The sequence below is a fragment of the Miniopterus schreibersii genome, assembly GCF_964146895.1.
Source record: "Miniopterus schreibersii genome assembly, chromosome: 1".
In the NCBI taxonomy this organism is placed as follows: Eukaryota; Metazoa; Chordata; class Mammalia; order Chiroptera; family Miniopteridae; genus Miniopterus; species Miniopterus schreibersii.
The window spans coordinates 61315886-61342555 of NC_138101.1; the positions used below are offsets into that span (position 1 = coordinate 61315886).

Genomic DNA, 26670 nt, shown 5'->3' on the forward strand with positions numbered 1-26670 from the left:
GCAGGAGTAGCCTGTGGGTCTAAGACAAAATAATATATGACAAAACTAGTGAAGAACAAGTGTGTCAATTTAAAACTTAACTATATTTTTAAGTCAACTAAACTAATGTCAGATGAAATGATTAAATAGACATTCTGGGCAGTGGATATTTTACTAAATATTTTCAATATTGCAACATGTGTAAATTTTTGACCACTGAGCCACCACAAATCTGCATTTTCAAATGGTTTACTTTTCTAAATTGTAACAAGCAAGAGCATAGAAATGAAGGCAATTGTGATCTATGATCTATATTATATATTTACTTTTTAAAAATTATTTTCAAAATATTACAGATATCCTCTTTTCTCCCCATTGACCCCTTTCACTGCCCCCCGCCCCACGTCAGTCCCTCACCACACCATTGTCTGTGTCCTTGTGTTATGCATATATGCATATAAATTCTTTGGTTAATCTCTCCCCACCCCCACCTTCCCTCTGAGATTTGTCAGTCTGATCCATGCTTCCATGTCATTGAATCATTTCTGTTCATCAGTTTATTAAGTTCTTTAGATTCCACATATCAGTGAGATCATGTGAGGTTTGTCTTTCTCTGTCTGGCTTATTTCGCTTAGCATAATATTCTCCAGGTCCTTCCTTACTGTCCCAAAGGTATGAGATCCTTCTTCTTTATAGCTGCATAGTATTCCATGGTGTAAATGTCCCACAGCTTTTTTATCCACTCATCTACTAATGGGCACTTGGGCTGTTTCTAGATCTTAGCTATTGTAAATTGTGCCACTATTAACATAGGGGTGCCTATATTCTTTCTAAGTAGTGTTTCAGGATTCTTAGGATATATTCCTAGACATGGGAATTTATTTTTAATAATTCTATTTTTGGCAAAAAAGTCAATATTTAATACTAATTCTTAAATATTCCATTGAAATATTATTAATTTTTCAAAGTGAAGTAGGAGTTGATTCTCAGTGATTTATAAAAGATTTATTTCATGTAATATTATTATAATTTATTAGCATTTATATAAGCTTCTTAATCCTCTATTTTGTTGCTCTTGTCTCGGTACACTCATTGTTAGGTTGAAGATCAAAAAACAACACACAAATGTCTACAAAGGATTTGGAAAAAGTACTCACATCCACAGAAGGCATTATTTTTATGTTGTTACTTTGTATGTATAGTCAATAACGTATAGTGTAGCATTTAGTTAAAAGGATGGATTTGAATAACAAAGACATTTTCAAATCCCAACTGTCTATATCATTTCAGTAAATGTATATCACGAGTATGACTTCTCAAGTTTAAATTTCACCCAGAATTTCCCCCTTTGAAATATTAAATGTCAACTGCAATTAATTTTTTAATTAAAATATTATAAAAAAATATACTTAGCCTGAGTATTATAATTATACATTTTACATTTTAAAAATAGCAAAATTCAAATATTGTCTCTGGCTGCACTAAAATAATTGTTGTAATCCTTTAAAATGTAGATATAAACTCATCAATTATAACTTTTTGTTACATGAAAATATAATATGTTAACTTCTTCAGTTATAGTAAATAAAAATAAAGTTAATTTAAAAAAAATTCCTCTTTGAATCTCGGAAAAATCAGTAATCTCATGTCAGTGAAAAGTAATATCTCAGATGCCATGAGATAGGGTGTATTTCCTTTTTCACTTTATAGCAGCGATTTTCAACCTTTTCCCTCTCATGGCACACATAAACTAATTACTAAAATTCTGTGGCACACCAAAAAATATGTTATATTTTTTGCCAATCTGACAAAAAAATTAGGTATAATTTTGATTCATTCCCACTGGGTGGCTATTGGTGTGTTGGCTGTTGTCATTTTTTAATTTGACAATCTAAGGGAACAGAGGTCAGTGCCCCTGACTGAATAGTCAGGTAGTACATGTTTTAAAAATTCTTGCAGTGCACTGGTTGAAAATTGCTGCTTTATAGTGTTGAGGTGCTTGGAAGAGTCAGCACTTAGTACCAACATTGTCTATGACAGTACACAGAAATTGCTTGATGTGTTCGTCATATATAGGTGTGTTCAGCACATACAGAAATGACAGAGCTGCCTTTTCACAGGTTTTATGGAAATCAAGCCAAAAGCTTTTTTCACCTATGGAGACACACTTCACACCCTTGGTGTCACCCCTCTGCCTCCCACAATATTGATCGGGGAGATGGAACGTAGCATAGATGAGGTTATCTTCTCTCTATTGGACATTTTGTTTTTGCTTTCTTTTTCTCCTAGAGTCCATAAAGTGACCCTAATATTTCAGTTTAAATTAAGGTTGAAGAAGTTGTTCAAAGAAGCACACACCACACTGACTGGAAAATTTTCTTGTAAATAACTTGAATGATTCCCATCTGTTGACTTCTGAGTATAATTAACATTTCCAGAAATATTTTTCTTATTTCCTTCCTCCCCTTCTCCCTCCCTCCCTCCCTCCCTCCCTCCCTCCCTCCCTCCCTCCCTCCCTCCCTCCCTCCCTTTCTTTCACAAACACTTAGGAACAAATATGGAAAGCATGATTCAATACAGTAAAATATTTTGTAATGTACCACATAGTATCACCCTTGAATAGCTTTCAATCTGGTAGGGAACATAATGCCTATACACAAAAAATAATAAAGGATATTTTTTTTTTCAAAGTGTTTTTCACAGTGCAGGTTATAAGGCATTTAAAGAGAAATTAAAATCTGTCTAATGGCCAGGACCCAAAGTCAAATCTCCTTCTGTTGCCATACACTCAACTTTGAGTGGTGAACATGCAATGCAATGTATAGATGATGTATCATAGAATTGTACACTTGAATTCTATATAATTATCCAATGTTACCCTAATAAATTAAATTAAAAAAACCCCACAAAATTTGTTTAATGGATTATAATCAGAGCTTTTGCCAAATGAAAGAGAAAAGGGACAATATTAGAATGATTTTGCAAATAACTTCATGAAGCTTTTTTTAGGTGTATAGATGTATAGATGATGTATCATAGAATTGTACACTTGAATTCTATATAATTATCCAATGTTACCCTAATAAATTAAATTTTAAAAAACCCACAAAATCTGTTTAATGGATTATAATCAGAGCTTTTGCCAAATGAAAGAGAAAAGGGACAACATTAGAATGATTTTGCAAATAACTTCATGAAACTTTTTATAGGTGTATGCATGTGTGTGTAAATTTAAATGAAATATGTGCCAATGCAAAATATATTTCTTACTTTGATTCTAGCTAAAAATTTGAAAGCGACTGGACAAAATATTGGGCAAGAGTTTATAAATAAAAGATGACCACTGTGCAGTCATGAGCAAGGAATTCTTCATTAGAGAGTTGACATAAAAGCTGGAGCTTCAAGAATGTTTCCATACAGGGAGAAGAGAGGCCATGAGCAAAGGTCTGGAGGGGAGAACTGAGAAGTAACTGAGAAGACTGCGAACAGTTCTTTTTGGCTGGACGGCAGTATCCTATGAAAAGATGTAGTGGATGTTTGGTAAAATTCTGGAGGCCAGAATCTTGAACACCAAGCTGGGGATTTGGGACATTATCAAGGAGTCAGTGGGGAGCTTTGGAAAATGACCAAACACAAATTCCCCAATAGGAAAAATGATGAGAAATGGTGTGGCAGAGAATGAAAAAAACACCAGTGGAAATGAACTGAACTTCCCATTTTTGTTAGCAATGTTCTCTGCCCTCTTGAAGTCAGCAAGTGAGATCAATGAGTTGAAGCAAATTACAAGGAGGCAAATTTCGGACCACTGATGAGGTAGAGTAGAGATGTACTGTAAGACTTCCCTTTCACCATCCTCCTACACATTTGGCCATTGATTTCCTTGAGTAAACCTTAATCCATTAGCACTCATACTCGTAATTAATCCCTATTATTAGTTCTTCATATTGTTTAACAGAGAAGATGCCCTCTTTTGGCAAGGACTGACAACAACTCCTAAAAGTACTGAGTGAACCATGTGCCAGGCTCAGTGTCAGCTCTTTCTGTGGATTATCTCATTTAATCCTAAGAAAGACAGTACAATGCTCATACTGTTATGAGCATCATTTTACAGATAAAGGCACTGAAGCTCAAAGAAGCTAAGCAATTTGCCAGCATTGTACATGGGGAGGTAGTACAGTCAAAGTTTTAATTCAGACAGCCTTTACTCCAGAGAAGATGCCCTTAACAACCACACATCTTGCCATGGGGTGGTGGCTCCCTGCAAAGCCACATACTCCAGCTCCACCTGCTCTCTGTCTTTAACAAGGTGTGACAGTAAAACGAGGGAAGTGACTAGACAATGTTTTGCCTTTATGTACCTAGAATGAGGAAATAGACATAATAATTCACCATTTTTTCTTACAAAAATCCACAAACATTCATTCTTTCACATACACATACATATACACACACATATAAAATGTTTCCATATTAGACTTAACACTTTAAAGGAAATTTCCAATCTGCTAAAAATAGTATTTGAAAAATAAAAATAGAGATTTAGCCAGTTCAAAAATTCTACAAATAGAAACTTTTTCTTATTGTCTGGTGGATAAGAACTACCTACCACTGTTGAAGGCTTTATTGACCATAATGCAAGAAGGAATTATGATTGTGCTGTATTTATTGCCTAAAGTTTCCTCTAGGCTTGATATGATGTCATCACAAACTATAAAAGGAAATGGTTTATTCTGAAGTATTTTCTCTTTACAGGACACAGTGAGGTAGCATTTTCCCTCCCTTTCTCTCCAAGGTGATTCAACACAAATTTAATAAGATCTGTGCTTTGTTTGTGCCAAGTCAGATAGATAGTTTTGCTCCTGGGAAGTTGTAAGAGAAACAGATGGCATTTTGTTCTGATTCCACCCTATGTCCATATACCCAGACTGAGAGAGCACAGGGATACCATGACACTAGTTTCTTGTGCTTCGAAAGGATGAAGCATTGTTGGGATGTTAATAAAATAACTATTTTAATTATGGAAATTATAGGATAGATTTATGCTAAGGTATTTCCATAGATGCTAAATAGTCTTCCACTCTCTGAAGTTCAAGGTAGGGAATCCCCCACTATTCATATATACAGTAACACCATATGGGATCTTTCTTGTGAACTTGCATATCTTGTCTTTGAGAATTCAGCTTATGTCTGGAAGCCAAGTATCACATTTTCTCATGTTGTCAAATGACCTAGTCACCTACTCCAATCTTTCTAGGTAACTCACAAATAGTCTCTAAAAGTTAAAATTTCATTTATCCTTATAATAAGCATCTATCTCTCCAGGATTTGTTCCCCTACCAAGTCCATGTCTAAAGTCCACTGGAAATAGATCTTGCTTCTTCTAGGTCAACAGGAACACTGAATGGCTGTTATATTTCTAGAAACTGAGACCTAGCAAGAACTTTTTAAGTATCCTAACTTAATAGAATCTCTACATTTTATCAGTGGCTTAGAAAATATATGAGTTTAAGACAGTTTCAAAAGAATATCACTCCAGTAAAACTGTTCCCCTGATTCCCGATTCAGCAGTCTATTATGCAATCTAGAAAGATCTGTGTTGGTTTCTTATTCTACTCTATGGCCATGTGAAAAGCAATCCTAAAGGAGACAGTGTTGAAGTTTTCCCTTGAACTATCTCTGAGAAAATATTTACTTTGCCACTTTTAATCATAAACAAAATTTCAGAAGAGTTAAATTTTTTAAGGAAACAGAAGAATGATCTCTTTAGAAATTACAGTACATACAAAATGCTAGTTACTAAATGGTCTCATAAACCCTCAAAGTACCATTATTAGGTAATACTTTTCTAACCCAGACCAACTAATCTATAGAATTTCAGACAAAGTAGATAATTCTATATTTCAATAGCTTATTATATATTATTTCCACTAATTGATATCTCCATGCAATGCCACATCCTATATATCCCTATGCTTTCAGGCATTCAGAAATGTTATACAAGTTTTATCTTGAAATAAACTGTGGATTATTTAGTTATGATTTTCTGATGCTTAGCTCCTTATGCATCACAGTTTTGAATGAACATAGATCCACTCTGAAGTTTGCATGTGATAGCAATGCATAAATCAGGGTATTACAAGTGGTAGGAAGGTCTCTTTTCATAATAATTTGTCAGTAATTGACATCATTATAATAATTTTTGTTCCACGGGTACTTTATATCTTTGTAAGTAAATGATCATGAGTGAAGCTTAAGTTGAAAATTTCAATTTTCTCTCATGAAAAATGTATATTAAAAAACAAAAATGTAATATATGGCAAATTTATGTATAAAGTTAAAATACATTTTAATTAATTTATTTATTTAAATATGATTTTTGTTTTTCATGTTCCCACCAAAACAGAGCCTTCATGAAAGATAAGGCACAAATTCTTTAAGATGATCAGTTTCATACTAACACATATTTACACTAATAGGGATCTTTCTCTTTCAACACAGCAAAGGTTCACTGCCAACCAAATATAACATAGTTGATTATTTTCTCAATTAAAAGAAAAAAAACAATTATTATGTGGGGATGTGTCCTTGATGATTTCTTCTATTTGCATCAATCCAAACTTCATAAATCCTCTATGAAATGTGAAAGTAATGCATTAACCAATACATTATTTACCTCAATTTTCATAGATAAAAATATGTTTTTTAGGTATTTGAGACTTGAGTTATATATATGAAACATCTGTAAGATCATGTTAAGGTGATATGGAAAATGGTGTCATAAATTAATATTACATACAGCTGGCTCTACACAATGTTAAGTGAATCAAAGTAAGGTGACATCTCTCTATGTGTCTGGAATAATTAGAATCATTTTCTTGGAGGAAGAGGTTGAAGAGGAATCAAATAATTGAGGACAACAAGGAAAAAAATGTTTCATGGAAAAAAAGAAAGAAAGTATATTGAAGTAGAAGGGAAAGTCAATAGTGTCAAATAAAATAGAGGCTGTATAATAAAGGCCTGTAAGGAGACACTGATGATATTAGACACTATAAGCAGAATCTTTGGGGAGAGATAAAAAGGAAAATCCCATTTTTCAAAAGAAACATCAGAACTAATGGCACTCTTGATAAAGGAATTTTAAATTTAAAGTATATTTTCAGTTAAGGCTAACAGGTACAGTAGCAAGCAGACGCGTTTTGAGAATGCTTAAATTTTCTAGGTGGAATAAATTTGGGGGATAAATAAGAAGCAAATCTCATTTTCACAGAGAGGAAAATATTCAGATCAGTGGGAGAAAGCTGTGCCCGAAACAGGAATCTCCTCAGGTTGCCAGCCATCTGTGAGGTGTGCAGGGAGCGCCAAGCCCAGCAGGCTCCGAGCACGGACAGGTGCCTCAGCCACCTGGCCCCTCTGGGGAGAACAGGAAGGCAACATTACATTGGTGAGTTCCTTAAACAGAAAACAACAATATCTGCAAAATGGACCTGGAAATCTGAGGTGTTTTGCTGACAAATGGATGAAGATGTACAAGGCAAATGCTTCCCCTCACCTAGGGGTTAGGTTGGAAATTGTGGGGCAATGCAGTTATTTTTCCTTTGCAAAATAACTGCAATTCTTTAAAATCATGTTCCAAATAATGAGATATTTTTAAATTGTGGGCTGTATGATACAGGATTTTTGTTTACTGTACCAAATTTGATTGAAGAGTTTCAACTCTTTGAGGTGTAAAAAGGCAAAGGCAATATTCAATATTTATAAGGGTGGGAGTAAGAGGGGAAAGGAACAACCCGGTTTGTAGACAATTGTCCCACACTACGCTCTGACTCCAGAGAGGAACTATGGTTCTGCAGCTCAGAAAGCATCTTCCCCCAAAACAAGATGCTTATGCTTCACACACTCTTGTATGCTCCAGCAACCTTCACAAACAAGTCTCTTAGGCCCATATCATAACTTCAGGAAGGGGACCAGTTTGGGTGCCCTCTAAATTCTGGGAGAAACAGCACCTCTCAGTCCCTTCGCTGGGATACAGATAGGGGCAGGATAACAGGAGCGTACAATCCTATTACCTCCCTAATGGCACCTCCAGCTTTCCTCTGAGCTTAGAATGTAGCCACTTGTGGTCTTGGGTCTTTACATGCTCTCCTGAGCATTTCCTCAGAAAGAGAGAAGGTCTTACTAGACACTTTACCAGCAGATCACGTTAGTTTAGAATAGTGACTTACACAAATGAAATGACATGCTGGGAGGTAGAAGGAAGACAAAGACCTGACAATTCTGACAGTAGCTAACTATGTAACTTTGAGTGAGCCACTTGACCACTCTGAGCCTCAGTTTTTGCTCTACAAAAAGTGGCTGTGGAACAATATTTTTTCAACTCTAAGATTGTATTACCTCTAAGATGAATTATAATGTAAATATTCATTATGGCAAAAAATAAAGTGTAAGTTGCATCTCTACAAACCAAGAGGAGGCTTGTACTTTAGCAGTTTTACACAAGGGCTTTATTAACTTGTTACCTGGCAGAAATCAGAGCCCTAAAGGGAATTCCGTACTTTAAGAACAAAAATGTCTACATTCATTTGTAATCTGATAATGTTACCCAGACTAAGTGTATTCCTTTTTAGAATGTTGGTCTACCTAGACCTAGAGAAAATGTGAAAGACAAAGTTTGAAACAGACATTTGAAATACTTTGTTTTCAATATAGAAGACCAAGTGTAATAAGATGAAGTATTTTGTATAGGTAAGTTAATTCCTATGGGAACAAATAGAGCTCATATCCTATAAGCTAGTCAACTCCCTCCCACCAGTATGTGTGTGTGTATGTGTAGTGTATGTATGTGCATGTGTGTTCATGTCTATATTTAATTAAAGACAACTGAGTTTCTAAAAATAGTCTACAATTTTTAATTTGGAGCTAGAAAACAAATGATATTTGGCTAAATTTGAGATGTCTTATTTATCATTTAATCTACTGTTATTTTTGGCTTCTCTAAATGTAAAGGAAAACTCTCTAGCTGATTTAAAAGGTCACCCAGCTTGAGCTCAGGCCCCACCATTTACCAGCCATGTGACTTTATACAAATTGCTTAAACTCTTCAGCTTCAGTTTCCAATATTATAGAAACCTACCCTACAGGGGTTTTGTGCAGACCAAAAGGTTAATATATATATATAAAGGTGAGAGGTACAACTAATATCTGGGTTGCACTTAAATTTATCCTAATTAAAACCATTAGGTCAGATAAATTTATATTTCTTGCTTATACTGTCCCTTAATACTTGATTAACTTCTTACAGGGCCATGTTCAACACAATCAGCAGGTTCAAGCTAGTAAAGTCTTTCTGAAAAAGACCTAAGTCCTCCTAAATCATAACCTGCCTCCCATTTAAGTCCTAACTTTGAAAACTACTTTGCCAGATTTTATAAATTAGTTTCATTACTTTCTTTTTCTAACACCCTTATACCATTTCTTTCAAGAAATTTTGATTATAGTAGTAGAATGGAAAGATCACAGGATAAGAAAAAGAAAACTTGGAAGTTGCTTTCATGTAGTAAAAGAGATTTTACGTAGTGCAGTTCCATAGGCCCATGGTTGCTACGATGCTGTGGGTATGGTCCTACTGGGATCTGCAGAGTTTTACCAGAGATCATTAAATATGTATCCACACTCAACATTGTCTTTATATTAAAAAAATTAATTTATACATATATGCTACTATTTTTAAATATACATAGCTTCCTCAGTGATTAATAAAATACAAAATTTTTTAAATTTCTAAATATTTAGAAGGATTCTACTTCTAAGTATGTGGGTGCAAAATCTTCTTGGGAAGGGAGTTCACAATAAATTCCATGTAAATGAGATTTATCTTCAGAAAATTGGGATCCATTTCCTTGTATATCTTAGTATATTAGTAACAGTACAGTTTTGTTATTTTAACTGAAAGCTTCATCTAGCATCACAAACTAAATCAGAATTTCGTATCTTGCCTCAACCATTCCTTGCAAATGGTTAGGGCCACTCTTTAAACACGGTAACTCATACTTTTTAATTAGAAACAAACAAGCAAAGACTTACAGAGCAGAGGATTTATAAGCCCCTTTGGTTCCAGTGTGTCCCAGTTCTAAGTGCTTTCTGCGAACCTGTTTCTCCACAGTTCCTCCACATAGGAGATGGAAAACTGCTCTGAACCACATGCCCAGCAGGAGCCCATCATGTGTTTACACAAGAACAGAGAAATCATGGTGTCTACTTTCTGATTTTAGAGACTAGCTTTTATACGGTATGTTTTCCAAATTAAAACTATTTTGAACCTTTCATTAGGATGCCATCAAAGGAGTGACTCGTAGTGGGTTAATTAAATCTAACACATTTAAAAATAACTCCGCATGTCATGGGACAGATGCAGCCCTTGGAAAAAGAAAGATCTTACACCAAACACGGCAACATATTTTTTTTATTTAATAGTAGGCAACATGCATGTTTCCAGAATACGCCCTCAAAGCCTATTTGGAAACTATCTGCTCTGATTTTTTATTTAATAGTAGGCAATATGCACGTTTCCAGAATATGCCCTCAAAGCCTATTTGGAAACTATCTGCTCTGTTGACAGGGGGTGAAATCAGGAAATTCATTTTTAAGGAAAAAAAGAGCAAGAAGTAAACTGCATACTTTTACTTCTCAATCAACTCAAGTATGTCTTATTATTTAAAAGTAGTACCCTTTTGCATGGTATCATCCCATTTTAACTAGAGGAATGAACCCTCCAAAATCCCTTTCCAAATGCCAAGATCAAGACTAGGATGGAAAATTTGTTCTTAAGAACAAATGGTCAGATGTATTTTTTCTAAAGGTGATTTTGGCATTCAAAGTGTGTCCAGGTTGTAAGGGATGTAAGAGAAAGAGATAGAGAGAGCTGAATTCTTCTGACCAAGAAAACAAAAACAATTTGTTATTTTTTTCCCCTGAGGGTGAAAGGGCAGGAGATGTGGGGAAACAGGAATAAGAAAAGGCCAAGAAGAAAAGAGTTTAAGAACTGGGATATCACCCTTGCGGGAGGCAGCCGATTGAATCGAGATATTATGCTCTCACATCAATGTTTCTCTCTCTCTCCCACTGCCTTCCTCTCTCTCTAAAAATTAATAAACTATTTCTTTTAAGAAAAAGAACTGGGATATCTAAAACTCAACCATAACTTTTCATCAGTCTGATGTAAAATCTTCCTTCCTTCCTTCAGTAAAGTCAGTTTCTACACACACAGTCTGCAAATGCTCACCAAAGCTTTAGTTACGTGGATCTTCTGGGCATGCACCAAGGAAAGGGGAACTACATTTTGATTGTTGCCACTGCAGTTATATGTTGCAAGATACCAAATGGAGTACAGGATTTGAAGGATGCAGGAAGCTGGAAGGAAAGGTGAGCTTGAGAATTTAATCATCCCTCTGTCACAAAGGATTTGTTTGCAGAAATATGGGACACTGGTTTTGCCTCTGAGCAGAGAAGTCTTCAATCTGAGCATGTTTTTATATTAAAAGATGGCAATATCCAGGTGACATCTAAGTTATATAAAATTATTTTCTTAGTTTATTCAATGCTGTTTACTGGATTCAGAATTGCTGAGTCATAGTTATGCTCTTGCTAAGCAGAGGATAATCATAAATTTGTTTTATAGTAAATTATTCCAGACAGAGTTGGCTATAAATAGTTTGCTTCGCAAATATGGCAAGATAGATAATCAGAAAAATAGATTCTAGAGCTATGTAGATGTAGAAGTAATAATTATTGGAATCTGAGATATCACTGGTATTAAGCAATAAAGTATTTTCTACATGTGAAAGTTGCCATTACAGTTGGCATTTATTTGGGAACTGATTTTCTTGATTTGAAGATGAATTCTAATCAGAAAAATTAAGTTTACTTGCCTGACAGAGTAACAGAGATAGTAAGAGAAATCAATAGATACAATCTCTTATTATCATCAATATGTAATTAGTTTCATTTATTCAGAAGCCTAAGAAATACAGTGCTTTGTATAATTAAATATTTTTTATTAGTTTAGAATCATTATGTAAGATATACCAGAATGATAAATTTCAAACAATTAGAATTGAAAATTGGGATAGCATTAACATTTCTGTGTATCTTCCACTATGAGTGCTGTACTTAACAATTGGTCCTTATTAAATATTTATTAAATTGTAAATATAAATAAATTTTCCTGAATAGCCAGAATCCTCAAAATATTATAATTACTCTATCATACCAATGGCTAGAAAGTAAAACTTGGATTGAACTTATACTGAACAGATGATCTGTTGAAATTATATATTGAAATAAAAATTTGGGGTTTTAATTTATTGGTCTCATTATTTCTTATGCTCTATTAATATTTGTAAATACATCTCTGCTCTTTTATGACAGCAATAGTGTCAAATGCTTGATAAATTTGGATTTATGATATTTTTTCTGATGTAGTGTCACTTTAAAATCTGGGAAGAATTTGTAGGAAGAATATATTTTTGGCATTTCTCTTATCTCTCGTGAGTCTTCTGAAATATTTGAAAGCATTACACTTCATATTCTTCTGGGTGATAAAGGTTGAAATAAAATGTATTTGTTAAATTCAGAAGAGTCACTTATCAACTATCAAAGTGTCCTCAAAACTCTTGTCTATTTTAGCAGCCTACTTTTGAGAACAAAAGAGTTGACAAAAAGAAATGCCAAATTTAGCTACAGCTGCCTCCTAAGGTTTAATCTCCAGGAAAGTGTGTCCAAAATTTAATTCACTCCTGTACTACTTTTGAGATCTTCATATTCTTTATCTACTACTAGTTCCTTACTCTTATTCTTAAAATAAAAACTTTTGAAAATTGAATTTAGTTTTTAAAAAGAAATATAATACTCTCACCCTGGCCTGTGTGGCTCAGAGGTTGGAGCATCAGCCCACAGACAGAAGGGTTGCAGGTTGGAGTCCTTGTCAAGGGTGCCTACCTGGGTTGCAGGTTTGATCCTTGGTCCTGGTCAGGGCACATGTGGGAGGCAACCAATCAATAATACTCTCACAAAAAGAGAATAATATCTCTAATCATTAATTGAACTAACCACAAAAATAAATATTATGAAAAAGTCATTTTTAATATAGATACCACTAACTATGATGGTTCCTTGCTTGAGTCCTGCTCTTTTTATGTGGACAAGTGAAATTAGTGAGTGTAAAACATAGTAAAGGCACAAGAACACCAAATGTATGCCTAGATAACCAGGAGTATCGTAGAAATTTGAGTTAATGTTATTTAATTCTGTGGCCATTTATGCCTAAAGTTATCTCAAGTATTACCAGTTATAGTCATTACACGCCCTATAAATACTGCTTTGGGTGAAAGCCTTTTAAAGCCGCCCAATCAGTTCCAAAGTACCTAGTAATGCAGCAAATTATGGCTTGTCCATATCGAAGTAAGTCAGCCTTGCCTCCATGGTTATCCTCTTTTCTCATACTAACATGCATTCATTCCCACCCTTTAAAAACCAGGGTCAAAAGAGTCAAAAGATCAGTATTGCTTAAGTGCCTGATAAATACAGGTGGAAAGTAAGGGCCAACTGAGTGGTTAATAATCACTTAATGTCTTAAATACTTCTGTGGAGAAAATATATACAGTCGTCCCCCCTTATCCATGGTTTCACTTTCCACATTTTCAGTAAACCACTGCCAACCATGGTCTAAAAATGTTAAATTAAAAATTTCAGAAATAAACAGTTCATGAGTTGTAAATTGCACACCCTTCTGAGAAGCATGATGAAATCTCATGCCATTAGCCTTCCTGTCTGCATTGTGAATCATCCCTTTGTCTGGTGTCTCCACGCTATATACACTTTCTGCCTATTAGTTACTTAGTAGCTTCTCAGTTATCAGATCGACTCTCACAGCATCTCACTGTTTGTGTTCAAGTAACCCTTATTTTACTTATAGTGGCCTCAGAACAGAAGAGTAGTATTGCTGGCAATTCAGATCTGCTGAAGAAAAGCCATTAAATGCTTTCTTTAAATGAAAAAGTGAAAGTTTGGTATTACCTGTGGTCCTAGGCATCCAGTGGGAGTCTTGGAATTATTACCCATAGATAAGAGGGGACTACTGTACAAATCAGAAGCCATAGGGCTTATAATAATCTAGTTAGGCTTGAGTAAGGCTTTTGATTTTGACATTAAGCACTAAATTATAAGCCAAAAAGGATAAAAGCAATTTAAGAAAAATTTTAATACAGCATTGCAAACAAATCTGACCTTTACATTAAAAAAAAAAATCCAACTCAGGTTTTTAAAGGACAGTATGCTGAACTACAGTTTTAAAATCTCTGATAATAGTAAGGAAATTAATGATTTAAAATAATTAGATAAATTATTGTTCATTTACAGGATAAAGCTCAGTAGAAATAAATATAAAGTAAACAAAAAAAGAGCAAAAGCAAAAAATATGCAAATTTAGTAAAACAGTATAAGAATAAATACACCAGGAAAAGATGTAAAGCCAAAGGAAGCCTCAAGCAAGTAATAAATAATTAATATATTACCTTAAAACTGTATTTTCAAATGAAACGGTAGTGATGAGATTATGCTTTATAACTAAAAAGTAAATATTGTTATTTTGCTCACTGTGGTTAGATCTTTATTACAACATGAATTCAATTTTTTGTTTGCGTTTTATGCAAGCAGGAGCAAAGTATTCAAAGAAGAGGAACTAATGTGAGTAAAGATATAAACTGAATTCCAGGAGGAAAAGAAAAAGGAGTTGAAATAATTTACTGTTTAAGCTGAGGAAACAATGTCTGAAACTAAATTCAATCCTTTCCAAATTTAAGTTTCTATAATATCATTTATCTCTCTAACTTCATTTCCCAATATGTGAAGAAAAGTGGAAAGAATTTCACCTTCTAATATCTGATATTTCACTAGATTAAAAAAATCAATAATTTTACTAATATGTAGAGAAAATAAATAGGCAAATATAGTTCATTAACAAATTAATTCTCATGTAAGCACATCAAGAAATGCAAATAATACTATAAGCCAAATTCATGAGTAAAATATATCTGCTATAAAAATAACATGAAGAGATTAAAGATGGTGGCAGATTGAGTGGAAGCTACACTGACACTCTCTCAGGACCAAACTGGAATTACAACTAAAATATATAAAAACTATCCTGAATAATCAACTGCAACTGAAGACTAGCTGGAGAGCACCCTCATAACCAAGGAGGAAAAGTGGAGACCACATAGAGACTGGTAGGAAGTGTGGAGGTGCAACAGGGCTGGCTGGGCTCCCACAGGCAGTAGCTGAAGTTCTGGAGGGAGATCTTAGCTGTGGGGGGTTCCCACTGAGGACTCTGGGGCCTAAACCCCAGGCTGGGCTTCCCAGCCAAGAGCATCACAACTGAGAAAGGTGCCCACATAATATCTGACTATGAAAAGCAGCTGAGTTCCTGTCTGCCAAAAAGAGGTGACTAGAAATGCAGGCACCCTCTTAAAGAGCCAACACAAAGCTTCAGGTGCAGCCGCTGACCTTGGGCTCCAGAGGGAGGGCAGAGTGGACTGGAGCTGTGTGAGGAGACTCTAGGGTTGTTGGCTCTGGAAATAGAGCTCAGAGGGCACCCCTCTGGATTCCTGTGCTGAGTCATTCCCCCATATTGCAGAGGACATCTTTCACCGGCAGACATTTACCTTCCAAGAAGCTTTAGCCTGAGGAGGAAGAAATTGCCCCACCCTGCTGGAAAACCTCTCGCCCTACCCCATGGAATTTATACAGCTTGAGGTTCATTAAGAGACTGATAACAATCAGCCACCCCAACCTTTGGGATTTCTACAGCTGAGGCTCATTAAGAGAATCAGATTATCAGGCTGCAAGCAGAGGCAGACCTCAGAGTCCTTTGAGTCTTTGCCTGATCTGCTCCTGGACCCAAGCCTTCGAAAAGCAGACTTTGGTGTGCATCTTGGTCCTGTCCAAATGCACCCAGCCCCAGCAGAGGGGTACTCAAGCCATGGGTTGTTGATAGCCCCATACAGGGTACTCAAGGCCAGTTACAAACAGCATCTGACATTGGCCTGCACCAGAGGCCTTCCAAAAAGACTGAGAGTCCTATCAGGCCTACCTAATACATAGAAACAAACCCAAACAAGCAGCCAAAATGGAGAGACAAAAAACAAGCCCTAAATGAAAGAACAAGAGAAGTCTCCATAAAAAGAGCTAAATGAAATGGAGATTAGCAATCTATCAGATATGGAGTTCAGATTACCGATTGTAAGAATGCTCAAGAGCATGAAAAAATATATGAAAACTATGAAAAATGATCAGTCAGAAGTGAATAATGACATAGCAGAAATAAAGAATACATTGGAAGGAATAAACAGCAGACTAGAGGAAACTGAGGATTGGATCAGTGAATTAGAATACAGGGTAGAAAAAAATCACTCAATCAGAGATCAAAAAAGAAAAAACAATTAAAAAGCAGGAGGACAGTCTAAGGGAGCTGTGGGACAACATGAAATGTAACAATATTCATATCATACTAGTGCCAGAGGATGTTGAAAGTAAGCAAGGGTTAGAGAACCTGTTTGAAGAAATAATGGTGGAAAATTTCTTTAACCTGGTGAAGGAAAAGCCACACAAGTTAGAGAGCACGGAGAATCCCAAGCAAGAAGAATCCAAAGAAGCCCATGCCCAGACACATCATAATTAAAATGCCAAGAATTCAAGACAAAGAATCTCAAAGGCAGCTAGAGAAAAACAATCTGTTACCTACAAAGAAGCTCCCATAAGGCTGTCAGCTGACTTCTCATCAGAAACTCTACAGGCCAGAAGGGAATGGCATGAAGTATTCAAGGTAATGGAAAACAAGGATCTGAAACCAAGACTACTCTATCCAGCAAGACTATCATTCAAAATAGATGAGGAAATAAAGAGCTTCCCAGACAAAAAAAGGCTACAGGAGTTTATCACCACCAAACCATCATTGCAGGAAATGTTAAAGGGACTGCTATAATAAGAAGTAGAGAGAGAAACATAGGCATAAGTAATTAAAATGGCAATAAATAAGGGCCTCTCAATAATAACTGTAGGACTTTAAAGGAGAGATCAACAGCAATACAGTCATAGTTGTGGACTTTAACACTCCACTGACTTCACTGGATAGATATTCCAGACAAAAAGTCAACACAGAAACAGTGACTTTAAATGGCATACTAGATCAAAAAAATTTAATTGATATTTACAGAACATTTCACCCCAAAGCTGCAGAATATACATTCCTCTCAAGTGCACATGGGTCATGCTCAAAGACAGACCACGTGTTAGGACACAAAACAAGACTCTACAAGTTCAAGAAGGTTGAAATCATATCAAGCATCTCAGATTACAATGGCATAAAATTAAAAATCAACTACAGTATAAAAGCACTCAAAAACATTCAAACACATGGAGGCTAAATACATGTTATTTTTTATTTTATTTTTTTAGGGTACCTTTCAGGATGGACTGCTTTCTATAACTAGGTTTAAGTGCTCTAATAAAGTATTGTCAGCATTTTAAGATCCCAAAAGACAGGCCAAGAAGAGGTTCTGGGCTACAGTAATTCAAACGTTCTAGGAGAGGTCCAAGATGGAGCGGACCCAGTGGAAGCGACACTGACACTCTCCTAGGACTAATCTGGATTTACAACTAAAACATAGAAAAACCATCCTGAAAACCAACTGAAGACTAGCTGGAGAGCACCCTCATAACCAAAGAAGAAAAGTGGAGTCTGCAAGTAGACTGGTAGGAAGTGCGGACACCAGAGGGCTGGCTGGGCTCCCACAGGCAGCAGCTGAAGGTCCCAAGGGATATCTCAGTTGTGGGGGTTCCCACTGAGGACTCTGGGGCATAAACCCCTGGCTGGGACTCCCAGCCAAGAGCACCAGAACTGAGAAAGGTGCCCACATAACATCTGGCTATGAAAAGCAGCCGGGTTTCTGTCTGCCAGGGAGAGGCAGCTGGAAGTGCAGGCACCCTCTTAAAGAGCCAATGCACAACATTTTGTGTGTAGCCACTCACCTTGGGCTCTGGCAGAGGGGGAGTGGAGTGAATTGGAGCTATGTGGGGAGAGTGTGGGGAGAGTCATTCCCCCAGACTGTGGGGGGACATCTTTCTTGGGAGGTGAACTTTTGGCTTTTGCCTGAGGGAGGAAGTAATTGCCCCACCCTGCTGGAGAGCCTCTTGCCCTGCCCAGCTAAATACATGTTATTAAACAATGAATGGGTTACCAATAAGATCAAGAAAGAAATAAAAAACTTCCTGGAAACAAATGAAAATGAACAGACAACAGAGCCAAATCTATGGGACACAGCGAAAGCAGTCCTAAAAGGGAAGCTCATAGCACTACAGGCCTACCTCAAAAGGGAAGAAAAATTTTTAGTAATCTAACCCTACAACTTAAAGAATTAGAAAGCTTCCCTGTGAAACCGCCTGGACCAGGGCTTTTGTTTGCTAGGAGTTTTTTTTATTACTGCTTTGATTTCATCAATTGTTGTTAGCCTATTCAGATTTTCTGATTCTTCCTGATTCAGTTTTACATGATTTCAATCATATGTGGCATCTAATAAACAAAATAGGCTGAGGAACAAAGTAGATCCAGAGACATAGAAGCATGGAACAGACTGCTGAAGCTCAGTGGGAAGGCAGGGGTGGGAGAGTGGGTGGGGAGAGATTAATCAAATAATTTGTATGCATATATGCATAACCCAAGGATATAGATAATAGTGTGGTAAAGGCCTGGTGGGGGGGTGGATGCGGGCTAGAGGAGATCAATGGGGGGAAAAAAGGGGAGTATATCTGTAATACTTTCAACAATAAAAATGTTTTAAAAAAAAATAACATGATAACTTCCATAATAACAATGTATAACTTTTAAAATTATCTATGTTGGAAGAATAGAAAAATTATATTTCTTATAAAATATATTGCTATGATTATTATACTATTACAAAAATGGTGATAAAGCATTATTCTAATTCTATCTGTACCAGTTCTTCTTCAATGATAAATTAAAACACTGAACTTAAAGAGTTTAATAGGCAAGGCATATAATCCTAAAGATGTTTTGGTTTTTATGGAGCAACTAAATAATGGATCAAGTAAATTAATTCAGCCAATTTTAACTGAATATTTACTGTGGATATAGCTTGAGAGAAAATAATTTACCTTGAGTTTAGAAAAGTTTTCTTGATACACGGTATTCTTTCTGGTCATCTGAATACCAATTTAATTTGTGTCAAAACTTTAAATGTATTACAAGTTTTAATTGATGGCACTTGTATTAGCTATTTATTGCTGCACAAACTGTACCTAAATATGAGTCTTAAGACACCAATCATTATTATCTCTCACAGTATTTAATGGGGCAGTAAATTAAGAGTAGCTTTGAGCTAATCCAGTTTGGAGTCTCTCATGTGATAGCAATCTCTAGAAATTACAGCTAGGGCTGCAATCAACTCAAGGCTTGATGGCACTGGAAGAGACATTTACAAGGTGACTCACTCACAGTGCTGGCAACTTGGTGCTGGCTGTTGGTGGCAGGCCCTAGTTTTTTTCCATTTGTTCTCTCCTCAAGGCTGCCTGGCTGTTCTCACAACAGGATGGCTAGCTTCCCCAAGAGATAGCAATCAGAGAGACTGAGGTAGAAGCCATAATGTGTTTTACTACCTAGCCTTGGAAATTCCACATCACTTTCACTATATTCTGAATCACACAATTCAGCCCTACCTGAGAATGGACTATTCAAGAGGCAAGGATCATTGGAGGCCGTGTTGGAGACTGGCAATCACATTTGTGAAGAAAATTCACAAATTTTAGAAGAAAATTCACAAATTTTAAAAGAACAAAGTTTTATTCACTGAGTCTGCATTCAGATTTCCCATTGCTCCCCAACAGATATAGGCAGGTTTATTTTCTATCCCTTTTAAGTTTCTGAAGCTTGGAATCTGAATTTATTCACTCTTCCCAACCATAAAAGGTAATACGAATAGAAAACTGAAAAAATAAATAAATATATGTATAATGCCTAAATAATGTCCAGAATTTGGTGTAATTATGACCCAGTTTAAGAAAGTGAATGTTACCAGCCATTCAGGAGCTCCTGTGAGTTATATCCCTCTCCCACTGCCCTAGAGGTTTCCCATAGCTAATCTGATTTATAGTAATCATTTCTAGCCATTCTTTATAGCAGCGATTTTCAACCGGTGAGCCACAAGAATTTTTCAAACATGCAATATCTGACTATTTAGTCAGGGGCACTGACCTCTTTTCCCTTAGATTGTCAAATAAAAAACTGACGACAGCCAGCACAATAGCTGTCTGGTGTGGATGAATCAAAATTTTACCTGTTTTTTGTCAGATCAGGTAAAGTATGATATAATTTTATAAAAATATAATTTTTGGTGTGCCACACAATTTAAATAATTCGTTTATGTGCACCATGAGATGAAAACATTCAAAAATCGCTGCTTTGTAAATTTTCTATGTGCATATTTCAATATAATAAAACTTAGATTTGACTATTTATACCTTGATGCAAATGGAAATATATTGTAGGTATTTTTTGTATTTTGTTTAATTCTATATTTTAAGATTTTTTATTTTGTTGATTAAAATTGTAGTCTGTTCACTGTCACTGTACACAGTTCATTTAATGAATAAATTAAAAAACAATCTGCTTATTAATTTACAGTTCTAGACATTTGAGCTGTCATTAATTTTTGTGTATTATAAAACTATTGCTATAAACATATGTGTATTCTATTCTTATGCAAAAGTTAAGTACCTATTTAAGTCTTCCCCTTTTTTTGGATTGGGTTATTTTTATTTTTATTACTGATTTGTAGTTTTTTCTATATAAATATTTTTTCCCATTTTGTGGCTGTCTTTTCACTTTTGCTACTGTGTCTTTTGACAGAGTAATTCTAAAACAATAAAATATATGTCTTTTCTTTTATGGTGAGTGTTTTCTGTGTACTTTCCTACAGCAAAGTAACAAGACTATTCTCTTATATTTCCTTCTTAATGTTTTAAAGTTTACATCCTAGTAAATAATCCATCTGGAATTTACTAGTTGAATTGCCTTATAGGAATCCAATATAATTTTCCCCCAATGGCTGTCTGATATGTCAGCAGCATTTATTAAAAAAACCAATGCTTTCTCACTGCCCTATTGTACCATACTTTTTATATCAAAGATCCATATATTTATAGGTTAATTCCAGAGCTCTCTATTTTATCCACTGATCCACATGGTATCAATGCAACTATTACCTAATATGTCTAAGGTGCAACAATTTGACAATTTTTATTACTATATTTTTTTAAATTTGTCTTTATTGTTGAAAGTATTACAGATGTCTCCCTTTCCCCCCACATTGATTCCTTTGATATGGGTCTTGATAACCGGTAGAACAAGTTCTCTTTTCTTGCATGTCTTCTTTAAGAATTAAGACTTTCTTGACTTTATGCATTTCCATATATAATTTATAATCTTATATTCCACAATAAAATCAGTTAGGATTTTATTTGTAATTCTACTGAATCTATAGGTCTTTTAGGAGGCAATTAACAAAACTAAAATACTGGGTTGCCCAATCAATGAATATACTATACATTTCTAATGCTTAAGGTTGTCTTTAATGGCACCCTATAATGTTTATTCTTCTCCTTGTAGAAATCATGTCTATCTTTTATTAGAATTATTTATAGGTACTTGATATTTTTTTATTTTATGTAATGGCATATTGTTAATTTTTCTACTTAAAAGTTTTGTTTGCATAGATAGAAATACAATTAATTCTAACTAAATACAATTTAGTTCTAACAATTTATCAGTAAATCCTTGTGGATTTTCTACTTATAAAATTATATCATATCATCTACAAATAACAGTTTTATTTTTTCCTTTCTAATTGTGATATTTATTTTTCCTGTTTGACAACATTAGCTAGCATAGTTAGTACAATGTTTTATGAAAGTAGCATTGCTGGGCAAAGTTGTCTTGTTCTCATTCTCAAAGGGAAATCTAACATTCCTTCATTATGCATGATGATGATGGTTATAGTTTTTGAAGCTACTTTATCAAATTAAGAAATAGCCTTATTTCCTACATGTGTTTATGATGAATGAATATTGAATTATTAAAAGTATTTTTTCTGCATCTGCTCAGATGATTATATATTTTTCTCTGTATTCTATCAATGTAGTGAATTACATTGATTGCTTGTCTAGTTTAAACCTACTTCACATTGGTAATACAATTCCAATTTTGACACACTTAAGTACCTTTTTTTATGTTTTACTGATTTTTCCTTTCTATTTCATAATGAGATTGGCCTATACTATTCCTCTTCTATTTCGGGTAGGTTTTGATTTCACCCACATGCTAGTTTCATAAAATAAGTTAGGAAGTAAAATCTCTATTTCTATTCTCTGGAAGGTTTTATATAAAACTAATTTTATTTATTATTTAAGTGATTAGTATAATTTTCTGGTGACATCAACTGAACTGAGACTTCTTTTGTGGGAAGATTATTAATTACTTATTTAATTTTTTAATGGTTAAAGGTCTACAAAAATTTGCATTTCTTCTTGAGTTAGTTTTCATAGGCTATATTTTTCTATAAATTTATTCATTTTATATAAATGTTTAAAATTATTTGCATAAAACTTTTCATCATATCTACCTATGAAACAAATTTTTAACAGCACCTGTGGTAATGTGTCTTCTTTTTAATGTTTATTTGTTACTTTTCTTCTTTTTCTTGATCAGTTTTGTCAGAGTTTTAGCTATCTTATTATTAATACAGAAATCATTTGCATTATATATTTATTTTCTATTTCATTAATTTTTGCCCTTAATTTTGTTATTTTCTCCCATCTACTTTGTTTGAGGGTTTAGTTTGCTATTTAAATATTTTTCTAAGTAATATGTGCATTTAAGACTACAAAGTTCCCTATAATCACTGGTTTAGTTGTATCATGCACATATCGTTATAAAATATTTTGTTTCTCTTTCTATTTAACATATTTTTATCATGTTTTTTTCCTATGATCCATAGGTTATTTATAAGTGAATGTCTTAATTTTTAAACATACAGAGATTTTAATTGTTCTAATTATAGTTTTGATTTATAGCATAATTGCATTCAGCTCAGAGGAAATACACATTTGGGCCTTTGTTTCAAAGGAAAGATTCATGCAAGATATCTGGCACAGCATATGAACATTAAAGTTTTAATCAGGTACTAAGATATGCGAAATTACAAAAGGGTGGGACAAATAATTATATACAGATTTTCAAATAAAATATCCAAAACCTGTTCTGTAGACACTTGAGTTCCTTTACCCACTTACAACATTAAAAAAAAAAAGCATGGAGTGAGACATGTAGATATTATCTGAGAGGAGGCTGTCTTTGCAGAATACTTCTTTTAGTCCCATTCCCACTTTCCCACCTCCAAGGAGCAAGACTTGATAGCCCCCTCAGTTCAAGCCTACTATATTATGTGAGCCCTACTACAGTTGAAAGGTATAGTGGCCTTGGATCTGACTCACACCTGGAAATCAAGAGAATGAAAGTTTGCTGTCTAGCTGCTTTGATGTGGGACCAGGGAGTTATTACTAAGTTGATAATAAGCTTGCCCTGGCAGTGATTATATATATAAAGAGAGATGACCTTTCCCTGTGGATCAAATGGAGAGAGAGAAGGAGAGAGTGGGCGTAGAGCTTTGAGTTCTGTTCCTTAGGGCTGTGTAGAGTTGGACACAAGCACAAAACTACTACTGCTTTGGAAAGAGTAAGAGTGAACTCCCAGAATGAGGATCCATTTTCATGAACCAAGGAGATACAGGGAAAAGAGGCCCAAAAGCACACCTTCAAACAACTCATGAACATGCACCATTTGGAAGCTGGCTTTAACCATCTGCCATGCTCTAGGCATAACTTATGGTGCCAGGTCAAGTAACACATTTCATTCAATTTTCTTACTAGTCCCTCACCCTGCTCCCAACATAGAATGATCAGAAAGGGGCTGGAGGTAGAACAGAGAAGAAGAAAAATAGAGACCCTATTTTAAAAAGTCACTTTGTAGAATTTTATTCCACACTGGCATGAACTAGAGGAGATAATTTTCAATTATTATTTTGGATTGTACATTCAAATTTTGAGTTAGTACACTGCATTTTTAGTTGTCAACAGAACTATGCATTTATTAAGAATGAGCAAGAAAAAAAGCCACAGGCCTCCAATATTTTCATCAAGGGCAGGAAGTTAATGTCCATCAAATAAAGAGATTGTGGGAAACAAAAATGAAGTAGAATTTTAATTACATTTTATAATGTGTAGTTTATACTTTCTTTAAATCATTTTCTAAGTGTTATGCTTTCTTAAGACTATGAAACAAGAGTAGTAATCAGTGCTGTTAATTACTTATAGAAATATTTTAATAAAAGCATTCTTCTTTGTGTGAAATGAAAAAGAAAAAAAATGATGACTGGAACATGTCTTTAAAATTCTGAGATTTAGCTGGCAAGCCTAGTTAGTTGAAGGAAATTTCCCCAGAACCCTGCCTTTTCAAAATCCATTGAACCACAACAAATGTGGTGATAGCTTTGCAAATTGCACACCTAATGCTTTGATGAAATTCTACAGATTCTATGAAATAGGAAAAGGGATTAACTCAGTGTGCACAAGGACTGGGCAGAGAAGTAAGTGAGAGAGTCAGGTAGGGTACAAGTGTACATATGTTTGTAGGAAAGAGAGGATCTCACAATTTAAAGGGACACTTATTGCTCAGGTTTAACTGAATGCTGCTATGAGGAAATATAAAGCCCAGAGTTTCCAGAAGAGCTGAAAATATGATTTTCTCTGCTTTTTTCTTTTCTGTTACTGTTTTTGTTTTGTGAAATGTTCTTATTTGTAGCTACTATTCTCTTGTAGTCTTAAAACAGTGAAGCCGAACAATACACACCTGCAGGTTACTAGTTAGAGGTTAGTTTGTGAACCTTACAAGAAAGGCTGTTAAACTCTTGTGACTTATCCAAGTTTATTAAATAATGACAAAGTAATGAACCAGTTGACAAATATTGCCATTTTCAATACTAGAAGTTTTCCTGCATATCTAGCTCAAATTCATAATGTCACAGCTTTTTCATTTTCTTTCATGCTCTTACAGTATTTATTAATGGTAGTCATTTAATTCTCCCTACCCTCTCAAACTCTCCTGCCTCTTAACAGTTCTCTGGGAACCAGAATAAATTGTGTTTGGAGTATCAGACACATCTTGACCCCACTTGAAACTTCGATGGAAATACCGTGGCACCATGGCTGTCTCCCTAATCAAACACTGTTATTCAAGGTGGCTAATTTTCTTGAGAAGTCTGTAGGGCAGAGACCCAGACTCTTTCGGTGTTAAACAGGAGGGAGATTAATAATAGAATTGAAAGCAATCAATGAGATCTTATAATGAGTAGGGAGTGATGGTCATAAAAGCTGAAATTTAAGCCTGCGTGCCAGGGGAGATTGGAGTCCTTCAACTACTTGTCTTGGCCAAATCTAGCTTCCTATTATCCTAAACTAGTACAATCAAAAAGAAAAAATATATATATTTCACTGAATTAATATGAAAAATTTCCCTGGAAGCACTAGACCCCAGCACTTTCCTTGAAAAGTCAACAGTTCTGGTTATCTTGTGGACATGGGCCAGTCAAAAGGGCTCAGATGCCTAGTCAGGAAACTTGAGTCCAGTCCAGGATCTCTCAGAGAGTGTGTTGATGTACGAATGTGCAAAAATTATCTGTAGTAATTGCTGGAAACGGTTTGGTTTGGTTTGGTTTGGTTTTAAAGGGGTCCTAGGGATCTCTGGGGCTGAGCACTGGACAAATATATTTTAACACATACTTTAGGTGATTTTTATGAGTAATAAATGTTAAGAGCTATTGTTTTGTATCATAGTGTGTGTCCTCGGACTTTTCTCCTCTGATAATGAGCACAGACACCAGTTTGCCCAATCCCATGGCCAATGGCAAGGATTCAATGAGATAACTGATCACTGAAAGTACTTTGAAAATGTACAATATTCTACAAATGAAATGGATGGACATTTGAAGGAATGGCAAGAGATTTAATAAGAAGAAAGACCTCTACGGGGTACTGGGCCTGTAAAAGTGGCTAGTGGGTTATGGGGAATACTTCTCCCAAATCTTTAGAGCATTTAGTATGCCCCTCATCTCTCTATTGTTTTCTCTCCCTTTTTCATTCTTGATCTTTCCCATGCAACCCTATCACATGGGTTCTCTCTCTCTCCGTCTCTATCACTTCCTCAATTTCTTTTAACCTTGTTCTTACTTTCAATCTTCTTCTGGACATCAATAAATGAATTTCTCTCTCTCCTCCCACCATCAAATCTCTCCAATTTATATACAAATAATACCACATGGACAAAAATTTTTTAAAAAAAACATATCTTTATTGATTTCAGAGAGAGGAAAGGAGAGGGAGAGAGAGAGAAACATCAGCTGCCTCCTTCCCGGCCCCTACTGGGGATCGAGCCCGCAACCCGGACATGTGCCCTGACTGGAAATTGAACCCCGATCGCCTAGATCCTAGGTCGATGCTCAACCGCTGAGC

General features: G+C 35.2%; 1 protein-coding gene across 4 annotated transcripts in view; it reads right to left on the reverse strand.

Moving 5' to 3' along the window:
- Positions 1 to 26670, reverse strand: part of EMCN (endomucin) — a 102670-nt gene that overhangs the window by 64593 nt on the left and 11407 nt on the right. The gene's annotated exons all lie outside the window — the stretch shown is intronic.